Here is a 13,323-nt window from a genome sequence, read left to right as displayed (position 1 = left end):
TCAGTGTTTGGAGGCTAATTATGGGATGGATCCCTGGGTATGGCAGTCTCTAGATGGTCCATCCTTTTGTCTCAGCTCCAAACTTTGTCTCTGTAACTCCTTCCATGGGTGTTTTGTTCCCAAATCTAAGAAGGGGCAAAGTGTCCACACTTTGGTCTTTGTTCTCTTTTTTTGGTTCCTACATACAAAAGGAGATTGTTTCCACTTTCATGTTAAAGCTTAAATTTTCTCATGGCACTTGCATCTACGAAACTCTAAGCCAAAGAGTCATAATCCCACTGTAAGACATGTAGCTGCCTGCTCTGGTGTTTTGTTTGTTTGTTTTTATTGTGGGGCTGCTATAATTGATTATTGATGGGAAAAAATTGGAAACAGGCTCTTAGCCATTTATCCAGTCTCCCTTCACTTCCTTCATGACTGTGCATCAGTGCAGCTTTTTAGAGCAGTAGAGGTATCACTATTTTGTTCCAACATTTCCTGACTCTTCTGTGGTTTAAGAAAGGTGACAGGTTGCTTTATACACTACTAAAGTTAACATAGTTTGGCCTTTGAGTGTAGACCCATCATATATCTGTTTCTCTAATTGCTTTATGGCGCCCCCTTCCACGATTCAGTCACCTAGCTTTATGTGACCAGTTAAACAACTATCATATTATAGAGAATCAACACCAAAATTTGGTGCAAAGTAAAAGTAGAGCAGGAGACATAAAGAAAGATTTTGTCCAAAATTATATGGGATATCAAGGTATTTTCCCCCTTTCTGGACTCACTATATTTAGAACAATTAGAGTGTGTCTAACTGCTTTGTCCAAGCATGCAGGTACATATTATACAACTTGCAATATTTCTGTTGTTGAAAACTCACACTCTGTGAACTCTATTTTTCCACTGAGAATTAGCATTTAATGATTGTTGGTAAAATATCAGGAAAAAATGTATGCCTAATAGAATATGTTTAATTATCTATACATTGTAACTTACAGTCTATTAATATAACAATGTAAAGTACATTTATGGCATTCATATAAAAGTAAATAAAAGGAGTACTCATGGCTATCCTAACATTTTTCTTCTATTTCCTTAAATCAATTTGAAAACATTCTACAAAGTGTTGTGTCTAACTCAGCAAATGGACAAATTTAAGGAAAAAAAATCACCATTTTTATAGATAAACCTTGTCACCTAAAAACATTTTTAAATATAGGGCATGCTTACTTTTACTCTTAAAAGGTTTGTTTGCCTGTAGTTATACTGTCAATAAAGTAGCTTCGATCCGTTAAGAGTAGTAGATAGCTTTTTACAGCTTTCTCCTATATATGCCAAGTACATTTTCCACTCGGCTCCTAAAAATGATTACTCTTCAAATTGTAATGTTTTGTTACATTTATTTTTATAATAGTCTAGATTTCTGTCTGCAAAGAAAGAGTTATAAATTTTCCTAAAAGCTTATTTTAAAGCATAGACTTTATTATTATTTCTTTTATCATTAAATTATTATTTTGTGTTGTAAGTTTGTAGTATGATTATATGAAATTGTGTGTGTGTGTGTTGTGTGTGTGTCTGAAAGTGAGTGTATACATGTGGATGAGCAAGGTCTTTGAGGTTGTATTTCATTAATGGATTTCTGTTTAAAAAAAAAACAAAAAAACAAAGAATTCCTTCTGAGTCTGACGCTCATCAGCGTTTCCAAGCTAACTGGTCCAGGAGTTCTAGAACACTCTCTATTCTTTAGTAGTAGTTATATAATTTTTTTGTTTTTGTTTTCTGGGAGAAAGTCATTGGTGTAAGTTGAATTTATTGAATGTGTGGTGCTTGTAGAGGTTTCAAAGATCTATGTTCATGATCAGTTATACTTGTAAAGTGGAACACTCAAGAGAATAGTATATAGATAAGTTATTCACAGAGAGTAACTTCAGGATAAAAGCAATGTTTTCTCACGGCTCTAAAGTTAGAGAAATCCAAGATGAGAGAACTCACAGATAGTGTGTATACTGAGAAATTACTCCCAGGTTCAAAAATAACAACTTCCTATACTGAGAAAAGAAAGAAAGCCATTTTGAGTATTGGTTAAAGTTGCTAAAATTTCACATTTTTAAACCTGTTCATCCAGACATAAAACAAAACAGGAGACAGACTTGCTTTTGAGCTACTTTTGGGCCTTCCAATAAAAGTTGTATGATTTTTTTTTATGTTCCTTTCTCGTTCAATTTCTTCTGCTTTCTGCTTGTATTTATTTTCATTTAATTTCTGCATTGGCCAAAAGGACATGAGAGACATTATGAAAATATATATTGCAATATAGAAAAACTAGAATGGATGTAAACTATGAAAAACTAGTGAAAAAATAAAACTGAAGATATAAAATTTAGGGGATAAAAATGAAAGTGATGTAATAATACCTGTGTAAAATAAGCATGCAGTTGGATAGCGTATGCCTGAACTATGCAACTCTCTCTTCTAACTACAGTTATGTAGGGAAAATAATTATTTTGTAACTTCCTGTTCTGTAATTCAAAGATTTGTAAGTCCTCAAGAAAAACACAAATATTTGAGGTATTTGGAATCTACTAAATGATGCTCCTCAAGTAAGTTTGAATAGTGGAATTAAGATATGATTTTAAGAAATACCATCACAGTTTACACATTGGTGAACTTTAAATAATTGGGCCATTCTTCAATAAAGACAATGAGTGATGACATCATACCTGAATTACTGCCTATTTCATTGACAACATAGCTAAATTCAATTTAGATTTGAGACTATCATGGAAAAATGTATAAATATATTTTTAAGTTTGATGTAATATCTTGATATGAGATGACAATTTGTTAAATGCAGTTATCTCAGATGATTTTTGTTAGCTATAAAGTTATTATACGTTTAATATTGAACTACATACTTCTACCTCCATTGGACTTTACAATAATTTTAGTGCCAAAAAATATTAAACACCATCTAGTTGAGATTACCAATTAGGTAAAACCTCACTCTATAATTTTAGAAATTATGTAGGCCTGGTAACAGTAGAGATATTGTGGAAGAACAACCATAGCTAGGCTGAGGGTCATCTTTAGCAAATTGTTGTAGAGCATCAATTTATATCAAAAGTTAAGGAATAAAAGTTCTATCAAAATACAACTATGGTAATCATGCTGACTTTGGAAACCCTAAGGCAACTGTAAATCCCCATCACTTCAAGAATTCATAAAAAGACTTTGGATATGATTGCTTCATCCTCAACTATTGCAAACCTTTTTTAAAAACTAGTATTGAGGGCTAGTAAGATGGCTCAGTGGTTAAGAGCACTGACTGCTCTTCCAAAGGTCCTGAGTTCAAATCCCAGCAACCACATGTTGGCTCACAACCATCTGTAATGAGATCTGGTGCCCTCTTCTGGAGTGTCTGAAGACAGTTACAGTGTCCTTACATATAATAAATAAATAAATCTTTAAAAAAATCAAAACAATACAAAACTAGTATTGACATAAAAAAAAGCCCTCTTTTGAGTTGTGGATCAAGGTTTTTTGAGAGAGTCCCACATTAAAGACTATCACTATTGTTTTAGGTTGCCATCTGGAGTTTTAAGTAATTGTCTACTACTGAAGAAACAAGACCCAGCAGACCCTCAGATGGAACTGAAGTAAATGCCTTATCCTTGACGAGTAGTTTTGATGTTACCAGAAATTACAATAAAAGCTTCCTAAAGATGGAAACAACCAAAAATTCCACCTAAGTTTATACCTATGAACCCCCAAAATGACTAGAACATCAAGATACTTCTAAAGGTGTAGCAGTAGTATGCCAAACTTGCTAGTAGCTAAAGTTCTCTAATTGGACTTAAGATTCATACAACAAGAGGGAAACTATTCCTGTTACCTAAAACCCTTAAATTTCTTGGTGCTAGTGACTTCATCAATTTCAGGGAAGAACCAACAACCCCCTCTTTAACAAATCAGCACAATAACAACTACATATAAATGTTTGTCATTATACCTCCATAGAAGTATAGTCCTGACTGTTCATTAACAAGTGCTTTTTACAACAGACAGAGACCATTGCAGGGACCTATAACCAATCAAAATACAAGAGTTGAGGAGCTCAGTCCCATTGAATACATCTACATAACAATTTCTGTACCAAAAGCTCAGGGAATATTGTGGAAGAGGGAGTGGAAAAACTGTCAAGAGTCAGAGGTCAGGGAAGTGGATCTGAGCTTGTGTTGACACTGAAATAGTTGACTTGTGGTTTATTCATTATTTACAAACAGTTCAAAGTTTTGAAGATTGTATTAACAAGGATTGTCCTTATAAGATATGACTTGATATTAGAACTAAAATTTTTTCCAGCAGAATGAAGGTTTTAAAAAGGTAATCTGTTCAGGCATCATCAGAAATTTACACTGCATTCTCTAAAATGTACACTATGTCTGGGTGTTTTCTGGTCATGTTGAGGCAAGTAAAGGGGAGGCTACGTGCCTGAGGTTCTTTCTGTTTCCAGCGTTCTTGTGAATCCAACTGAGGCTTTACCTAGAGACAATTCTCAAAACTGACTAGGAAAAAAAACTGTGCCCATACCAGTCACAGCCATCTGTCAGCCAACTGATTATATAATTATGGAATGTCATTGAACAACCAACGGAAATCCCTAGGGATAGAGTAATTTTTTCACGTTCCCTCAGAATTCTGCACATGAAGGCTCCTTTCCCACACTGCTCTGAGGGAAGTTCTCTGACCCTTTACAGTCTTGCCTGATGTGTCTTGTTACTCTTGGTCAACAGAACCTTTGCTAAATTTATTTTGTCAAAAGACTTTAGTTTACTCATATAGTTACAATGAATAGGAGACTGGAAAAGCTAGCTGCCTATGATTTAGTCTATCTAAAGTTCTTAGCATATGCCTATATCCCATTTACATTAGTAGGCATTTGGCATCCAGTACCATCCCCTTCCTCACCAGTTTCCACTTGCTTTCCATGGGTTCAATAATTTAGTGGACCTACTTTATATAGGTTATATGTCATTCTGCAGAGAATGGCACAGTCTCACTATCTTGGCTCTGAGCCACTAAAGAACTGAACCACCTTTTGGTCTGATATCTCTAAGCTGCATGTTAACCACTGGCTGACCATTTAATGGTGACCGTGGTTATCAGGTTGAATGTTTCACATATCAGTGCCTGTGTTCAGTGAGTCTTGCAGGGTAGCCTAACCATGTATTACAAGGCTGATGTCATTTTCCTCACCATATTTCTCCAGAAGATCATGCCACCTTATATCATCAGAGGAAACGGGCAAAGGTTGTTCACAATATAGTTTTATAAAAGAGTATCAGGTTTATATTACTCTCATTATAAGCATTGCTACCTTGTTCTACTTTATTTTTCATTCCACTTAATCTCTTACTGTACCTAACTTATACACATTATTATGTACATGTTCATGAAAAAGGTAATCTCTGAAATACCAAGTACCCATTAAAATCTTAGAGGACAACCCTGTATAAAAGGATTGCTGCCTTTGTGCCAGTATCATATTATCATGTCTATATGATTTTTTTATATCAAAGAGTCCTGTGTTTATGAACTATACCACCTTACTTCTACAGCATCAGATACTAAGTGAGGTCCATGAGTCTGCTAGCCACATTATATATTCTTTACAATGGTTTTTAAGGCTAGCATGATGTTTCATAATATAACAGCATATCCTAAAAACCAGCAAAACCTTACATAATAATCTAAACTAATTAAATTTTAAAAGTTTCTAACATGAGATACTCATAAAACATTTGTATAGAATGTAATCTGAAAGGGGCAAAGTTGCTGGTGTTTTTCAGTGACAGAGAAGAGAAGCTATTTTTCTAATGCAGAGTGATCAGCTTCGTTCTTTCCAGCATATGATCAAGTTAGGAACTCACAAGTGGGAATTATCTCTGAACAGTTTTAAGAACATTGCATGCTTTGCTGTATTAATTTTCATTATGTTATGGCCTTGTTAGTGATTTATAATTTTCATTATAATGTGACTAAATTGAGAACAGGACACAAAGTAGCATATTCAAAATTGCATTAGTATTTAATGATGTTAGGATACAACGCTATTTAAAATTTATCTGAAGCTAACTGTTCACAGAGTTTGTACTCCTTAACCCTAAGCATCGCACCCCCGACGCAGGACGACAATACTATTCATCCAGTAGTGGTGGATGTTGTAGTGTTAGGGACGGGTGGCCACGAGCCCTAGAAATATCGGTAGAAATATTACTTCTTGCCATACATATGACTTACTTATCATGTTTTGAAGAAATAGTGTAGAAAACTCTATGAAAGTGTTCACCCTTGACCTTATATGACAGCCATATGTGGAAAATATGTTGAGATATATTGAGCAAAATAATTAATCTCAACACTAGGGAGGTAGAAGCAGAAACAGTTAGATCTCTGTGAACTCAAGGCAAGCCTGGTCTACAAAGTGGGTTCTAAGAGTAACAGGGCTACCATATCTTAAAAAAAAATTAAAATTAATTTCACCCTTATTTTTAATCCCTTAAAGTTTCTTAACATTTCCAACATAGCTAGTGAGGAATCAAATACTAACTTTCAAAAGAAATTTAAATTTTGACCACAGTAATTATTATATTGTAGCAGAATTTATTTCTTGTACTGTACTCTATTGTCAAAACAATGTAATTGTAGCACAATAGAGTACAGCACAATTTGGAGTTTTGTGATAATTTGTATCTGGTGATATTAATTGGGCTATTATCATTTTAATAGTTAAAATATTTGAGAATCTATTGAAAAATTTAAAAAATGGCAACATAGGTCTTTATGCACATTGTATATTTGAGGGTTGTATATGTGTGTTTGTGCACTTGTGTGTGTATGTGAGTGTGTTTACATTTATATCATTAGAGTTTATTTATATATGTATATATGTATGTTTATGTATGTAAGTGAATATATATGTATGTTTGTACTTTGACCAGTGTGGAGATACTAGACTTATATAAGTCCACCATTACAGTATTTGCCATAAGCACATTCTCTAAACTCTAGCAAGAATATCATTGTTAAAACAATATCATGACATTTTATTAAATGCTTGCTGGTATAAATTACTACTCTATTTTTGACATCACCTGATTAAACATTCCATATTCTGTATTGCATTATAATGATATTGTTGATATCATTACTTCAAAAATAAGTGATCTGGAGCCAGACATGATAGGTCATGTTTGTAATTCCAGTGATCAAAAGGCTGAGCCAATAGGATCACATGAATTTGAGGCCAGCCTATTTTGTATAGTGTGTTTAAGTCCTAGTTGCAATAGAGAATGAAACCTTCTTTCTAACACCATGGCAACAATGTAACTGAATGGAGCCAACAGAGTTAAATAAACTTCTGAGTCTCGAAGGAATAGTAAAGGATGATAATGTTATAATGAAAGACAAGAAGAGTTGTGATTCATAGAGAAAGACCCTTAAACAAAGGGAAGAATTTTATGTTTGGCTAATTATTACTGATTTATAAGCTACTTTGAATAAAACACTGTGATATTTTTCCTTCATGTCTTTAATGTATTTTATAGTGGACATTAATTCTCAAATATTTCTCATTTTAAATGCTATGTTTACTTATTAGTAAATTCAAGCTTGTAATTTTCTTCTGTGATAAATAGATGATGGATAGGAAGACGGATGATAAAATGTTTACGGCATTGTATAAATGACAGTCAAACCCTGGGAATTGCTGAAACGGTTCTGAGAAAAAGCTATAATTGGAAATTATATGGCTTTATTATATAACCAGAAAAAGAAAGATCATAAATCTACTTATATTGTTAACAGTAAGCACTCATATAATTGCTTTTTAATTAATATGTAATAAATTGCTTCAACTGTCACTTTAATTAAATATACAGTATCTGAGTATTTGGAGTGTTTGTGAAATCTGTGATAAATTGTATCATTGAAAGCTCCTTTTATACTTCATTTGGTTGTGCACACTAAGATGAAAAATTTTGTAAGAAGAAAAATCCCTGTTCAAAATATTTACCTTCAAATTATGTCACTCGAATATACACAATTATTCAGATGGATAGGATCGCTTATTTGAAAATTTAACAATGTTTAAAACTTTAGTTTATATTGTCAAATGTTCTATCTCTATTTTATTGATGGAGACCTAGGGTGTTCATTAAGATTTTACCAGTTTGTATGTGCAAAGCTCCATATGTGTTCTTATGAATTACAGATTACTTCCCACTCCTCTTCTGGACATTGGAATGGAAAGTGATTTACATTTATGCAAACCCATTATGCTGTTTTTCAGGCATTTTATATAATAGTTTTAAGAGATTAGAAGTGACAACAGCCATAAAAAGGGAAATAACCATTATAAAATCGAATCTGAATCCATGACAATTTGTGGGAAAGTATTGTCTTTTCTTACTCAGTTTTCCCCCCATGTACCTCTTAGTATATCTAAATGGCAAACCATTTTCTACTTTTCTACTTAAAAATACTCTTTATTGAATAAAGGAAAAGTATTGCCATTTTTGGAGCTGAAAGAAAGTTGTTCCATACCATTTTTCACTGATACATAACTATATTTCACAGAATTTCGCCAGGACTTACATTTTCTCATTAATGTAAATAAAAATATTATTTGGTATTATACTTAGAATATGTATAATATTAAACAATATTCAAAAGTATGTGAAATAAACATTGGCATTACAACATCAGAAACATAAATACTGATAGAATTACATGCATTAATATCTTTGTATATTGATTATAAATAAACTTTAATGTAATCAGTAATTCTTAGTACTGCTAAGTTGTTCTGGAATTTGTTTATCTTTAGAATTTATTCAAAATTATAAATGCATGATTACACCCATCATTCTAACATATATATGTATACAATGTATATGCACATTGTACATTATATACATTATATATTCATTTATACACACACAAACACACATATGTATATTTCAACATTTTAGAATGAGCTGGTTGAATTGAGACCAAGTTTGTCATTAATTTTAAATCAGTTTACATAGAAGAGATAGTCTAGTATATTCTATTCTACAGGGAAATTTTGTTCATGGCCTTTCCATTATACTAGCCTATTTAATTTGTTTTTGACATTGTTAAAGCAACATAATAAAGAATGTATGGAGCATACTATGCTTTTTCCTATCCACCTTTTCTCGTTTAGTTGTATTTTTTTAGATCAAAATCTTTCTTCTAAATTTGATCTCATACTTAATTGCATTCTTTTTAAACTTCATTCATACAGAAATTCAAAACACTCTCATTAAATTGACTATAAAACTTCATATGACAACATCTCAGAGCCATAGATATTGTCTCCCCAACCCCCCGTGCCTTCCATGTGCAGCTATACAAATCCTTTTTTCCCATTAATTTATTTACTTATAAATTTAACATTCCAATCACTCCCCCTCATGGTCCCCCCTCACACAGATGTTCCTCACATTCTTTGTCCCACCTCTCCACTGAGAGGGCTGGGCCACCCTGGGTATCCTCCCCTCTGTTACTACCATGCTCATGTGCATTTAGAACACTGATTTTCTGTCCTGCATTTTCTTTGTCAGTTTTACCTAACAGAAGAACGTCTCCAGACTGTACATATTTCTTCACTGAGTTATGGCACTGTTCTCCAAAACGCTCCATATATAGAAATCAAGAACATCATTTAAATTTTGGAAGCCAATGTCGGATATCAATGTAAATATTCTTTCAAAGTATGAAGTTTCCTGTGGAGATGTTTTTCTTATGAAATAAGTGAAATTAATTTATAACCTCACTGTAACTAAACAGTCTAACACAATCAAGCTAGTCTAAAATGATAGCATAGAGTTGCTATTTACCAGGTTGTAAATTTATGGTTAAAAACAATATTACCTTGTTCTTCTTTCCTGTCATATCTATTGTTTGTCCTTAATTTCTAAGCAAGCATAATGGACACTATTACAGAGTCTCAAGCTACTCATTCTGTCCTACCAATCTGTCTAAATTCCCAACACTGAACTTGACTTATAAGTTCTGCTGAAGGCTTTGTCTCTGAAGGCAGTTTGAGTCCTCACCAATTGCATGCGTATACAAGTGGATTCTCTTGAGAAAAGGTACTGTGAATATACCCATCATTTTCAACATGATTCAGATTTCAACATTAACTGGCATCTTCCAATTTTGAACATGTCCTCTAAGGACCTGTAAGTGCCGGTATCCCATACTCATTTTCTTTTTCCTTAGAGATCTTTGATTGATATCCCTCCACTTTGCTTTAATTTATTCTTTCACCATTTCTGGCAGATTTTTATGCCTTCAAAATCTGTCCCTGAATTCCAGCCTTTCACTAATCTCATATTACACCCAGTCTTGTTGCTGCATTCCTAACTATGTGGTGATAATTCTAATCTTGCCATCTCAAACCCTGTATATCTTTAAGATAAGTCTACATTTCCCTCTGCCACAAAGTCTCTTGAACTATAATTTTCTTCTTATTTTTAAATTAATCTATCAGGTATTCAACATAGAGCTAGTGTACAGGAATTTGCAGTGAGGGCCAAATGTCATCAGAGGGAAAAATCAAAAACAGAAACATTTTTTTGTTTTCCATAGCAACCGCTAACACATTATTTAAAACAAAAATGATCATACAAAATCATGAACATTTACTCATACTTTATATGTAAACTGAGAACTGAGAGTTAGCACTATATTAACACTAGCAGAAAACACACTGTTATTAGTATTTAGGAGCCTCATAGATAACTGATTGATAACATGAAGAGCTCACATTCCCTGCCAACCTCACCCCAGCACACCCTGGAGTATTGTCATGGATATATCTAGCTATTCTTTCTATTTCTATTTCCAATTGTTCAGAGAGCTCACTCAATTTATTTCACACAATGGTTCAGATCTGTCCTTTCCTTTCTATTACCACTGCCACAGAACAGTCTCAAGGGTCCCATGACCTTTCATCCAGAGAATTATAGGAAACTTTTATGTGATTTATTTTCTTCTAAAACTTTTCTTACATTGTATATCCAATACATTCTCTTTTAATGATGTTTTCTTCTAAACCAGAATTTTGACCATCCAAATTTGAAAGGAATATTTCCCATTACTTTGAACTTAGATAGATATGTAAATAGATAGTAGATAAATTGATAATAGATAGGTAATAAATAATATGTAAATTGTTTTCTGAAATTCAGTATTTTATATCATAATGTGGTATTATTTGCAATGATTTTCAAACATACATATACCCTAAAGCAGTTCAAACTCACCTGTGTAAACTCATTTTGTATATTATTTCATTTTCACTTCTGCTGGTGACATATGGTTATCCCTCCTTCCTGTAGAATTCATGTTTTTATTTAATTTTTTCACCAGTCATTTGGAAAGACTTCACTGTCTTTGCATTAGCAAGAGAAGAGCCTAGATAATTTGGACTTTGCACGTTTGCTTTATCTGCTTACCCACTCTACTTATATAAATTCATTTTAAATGAACATATCATCAGATCTTCTGGTAGGAGGTACAGCCTCAGAAACAAGGGCCAGCATTAATTTGGCAGTCCAGATTCTGTCATCATTCGATCATCACAGATGAGGACTTCCATATTTCCAAATATTTTTTCTTTTGTTCTTCTATTTTGAAAAAAGAACATGAATTGAAAATATCTATAATAAAATAAAATGATGTGAATTCTTACCCTAAAAATGAGGAAAATTAAACACAGGGCAAGGGATTTTAAATATTACTTTTATATTTTGAAAATACTTTTTCCTGTTTGAGTTTTACTGAAATTAAAGATTAAGAGCAAGAAAAAAAACATATTCATGACATTTAAAAGATTTAAAATGAGATAAAATTGTCTTTGGCTTATTAAGTAAAATGTTTTAATCTATTTATTATTACTGAGTTGATAAATTCATTTTTACATACATCACTTATCATTTTACATACTTATATTCAATTAATATATTATTAGATGTAGTATTGCTGATTTTCTTATCATGTTATACATATTTTGTTTTAGTGAGTTATCAACTCATATGTTATAAATTATAAATAAAATATTCTATTCTTTGGCTAATAGGAATAAATTAATGAAGTACTTCTTATTCTGAATATACAACATATTCAATATTAAATAATTGTTTTTCATATTTCCTAAACTTGTGTAATTTATATTTACATTGTACTATGTATAATTGTTGAAAGTACAAAACACTTCAAGGTTAAATTACATAGTTTGTTTGTAAGTTACAATTATCAGAATATATAAATGCCTCTCATAATCAAATAGTTCTTGCTTATATAGAAGTTTCCAGTTATAACGTGACAAAATGTTTGGATAGAGTGGTTGTTGTTTTCTGAAGGAAAGTGTGACCCAAAGACAGAAGCCATACCAAAGGAAGCAAAATGTTAAATATTGGCATAAGGAAGCATTATCCCTATGCACTGCCATCATTAAAACGAACTGGGCAGTGCAATATTCATTTCAGAATGAGGTAAACATTTTTTCTCACAAATGAATAACCTGACTTACTTTATTTAGTAAAATACACATCTTAAAACTTTAATATGTTCAAACATAATATGTTCAACTGATGTAATAAGACAACATTGTAGCTTCAGGTCTTAGAGATCAGAGCAGGATGATCAGAAGTCCATGAGCCTTCTTTCTCACAATCATTTATAAAATCTATGTATATATCTTTGTGGACTTTTTAAAATATATATTTGGATTTATGTTATCTCATATCTTTAAAAACTCATAACCTTGAAATTATTTTAAGAAAGGACAATTATACTAATGTTTAATAAATGTTGCCTACAATTGATGTCAAAATTTGACTAACTCATAAATTTATCTTTCCAACAAGTCAGCTTTGACATACTCTTAGACTATTTAAAAACAAAACAAAACAAAACAGTAATCAGTGGTTGATGAAATAGCTCAGCATAGAATGATGCCAGCTGCAAAGCCCAATGTCCTGAGTTGAATCCCTGGGACACACGTGATGGAAGGAGAGAACGGATCCAGCAAAGACGCCCTTTGATTTCCACAAGTGTGCTGTGGAAAATAATTAAATAAGTAGGTAATATAAAATAAAATGTAGTAATGGATGAAATTAGCCTTTTTAGAGGCAGGCCAAGTTTCATCTCATTATTTAGTCAAAAAAGACCATTCACTTCTCATCTTCCTGCCTCCATCTTCTGAATGCTAGGTTAGTAAGCATGTGCCACCATGTCCAGTTTATG

General features: G+C 32.5%; 1 long non-coding RNA gene across 7 annotated transcripts in view; it reads left to right on the top strand.

Moving 5' to 3' along the window:
• Positions 1–13,323, top strand: part of Gm30439 — a 94,858-nt gene that overhangs the window by 39,730 nt on the left and 41,805 nt on the right. The window contains exon 3 of one of the 7 annotated variants that reach the window (XR_003951225.1): positions 3,567–11,937. The exons of the other annotated variants lie outside the window; for them this stretch is intronic. This is a non-coding gene — a long non-coding RNA (predicted gene, 30439). Of the gene's footprint in view, positions 1–3,566; positions 11,938–13,323 lie in introns of those variants that run through there. 7 annotated transcript variants of the gene reach the window in all.

The sequence above is a fragment of the Mus musculus genome, chromosome 14 (assembly GCF_000001635.26).
Source record: "Mus musculus strain C57BL/6J chromosome 14, GRCm38.p6 C57BL/6J".
Lineage (NCBI taxonomy): Eukaryota > Metazoa > Chordata > Mammalia > Rodentia > Muridae > Mus > Mus musculus.
Note: the sequence above shows the minus strand (reverse complement) of the source record. Positions and strands in the feature narration are given on the sequence as shown.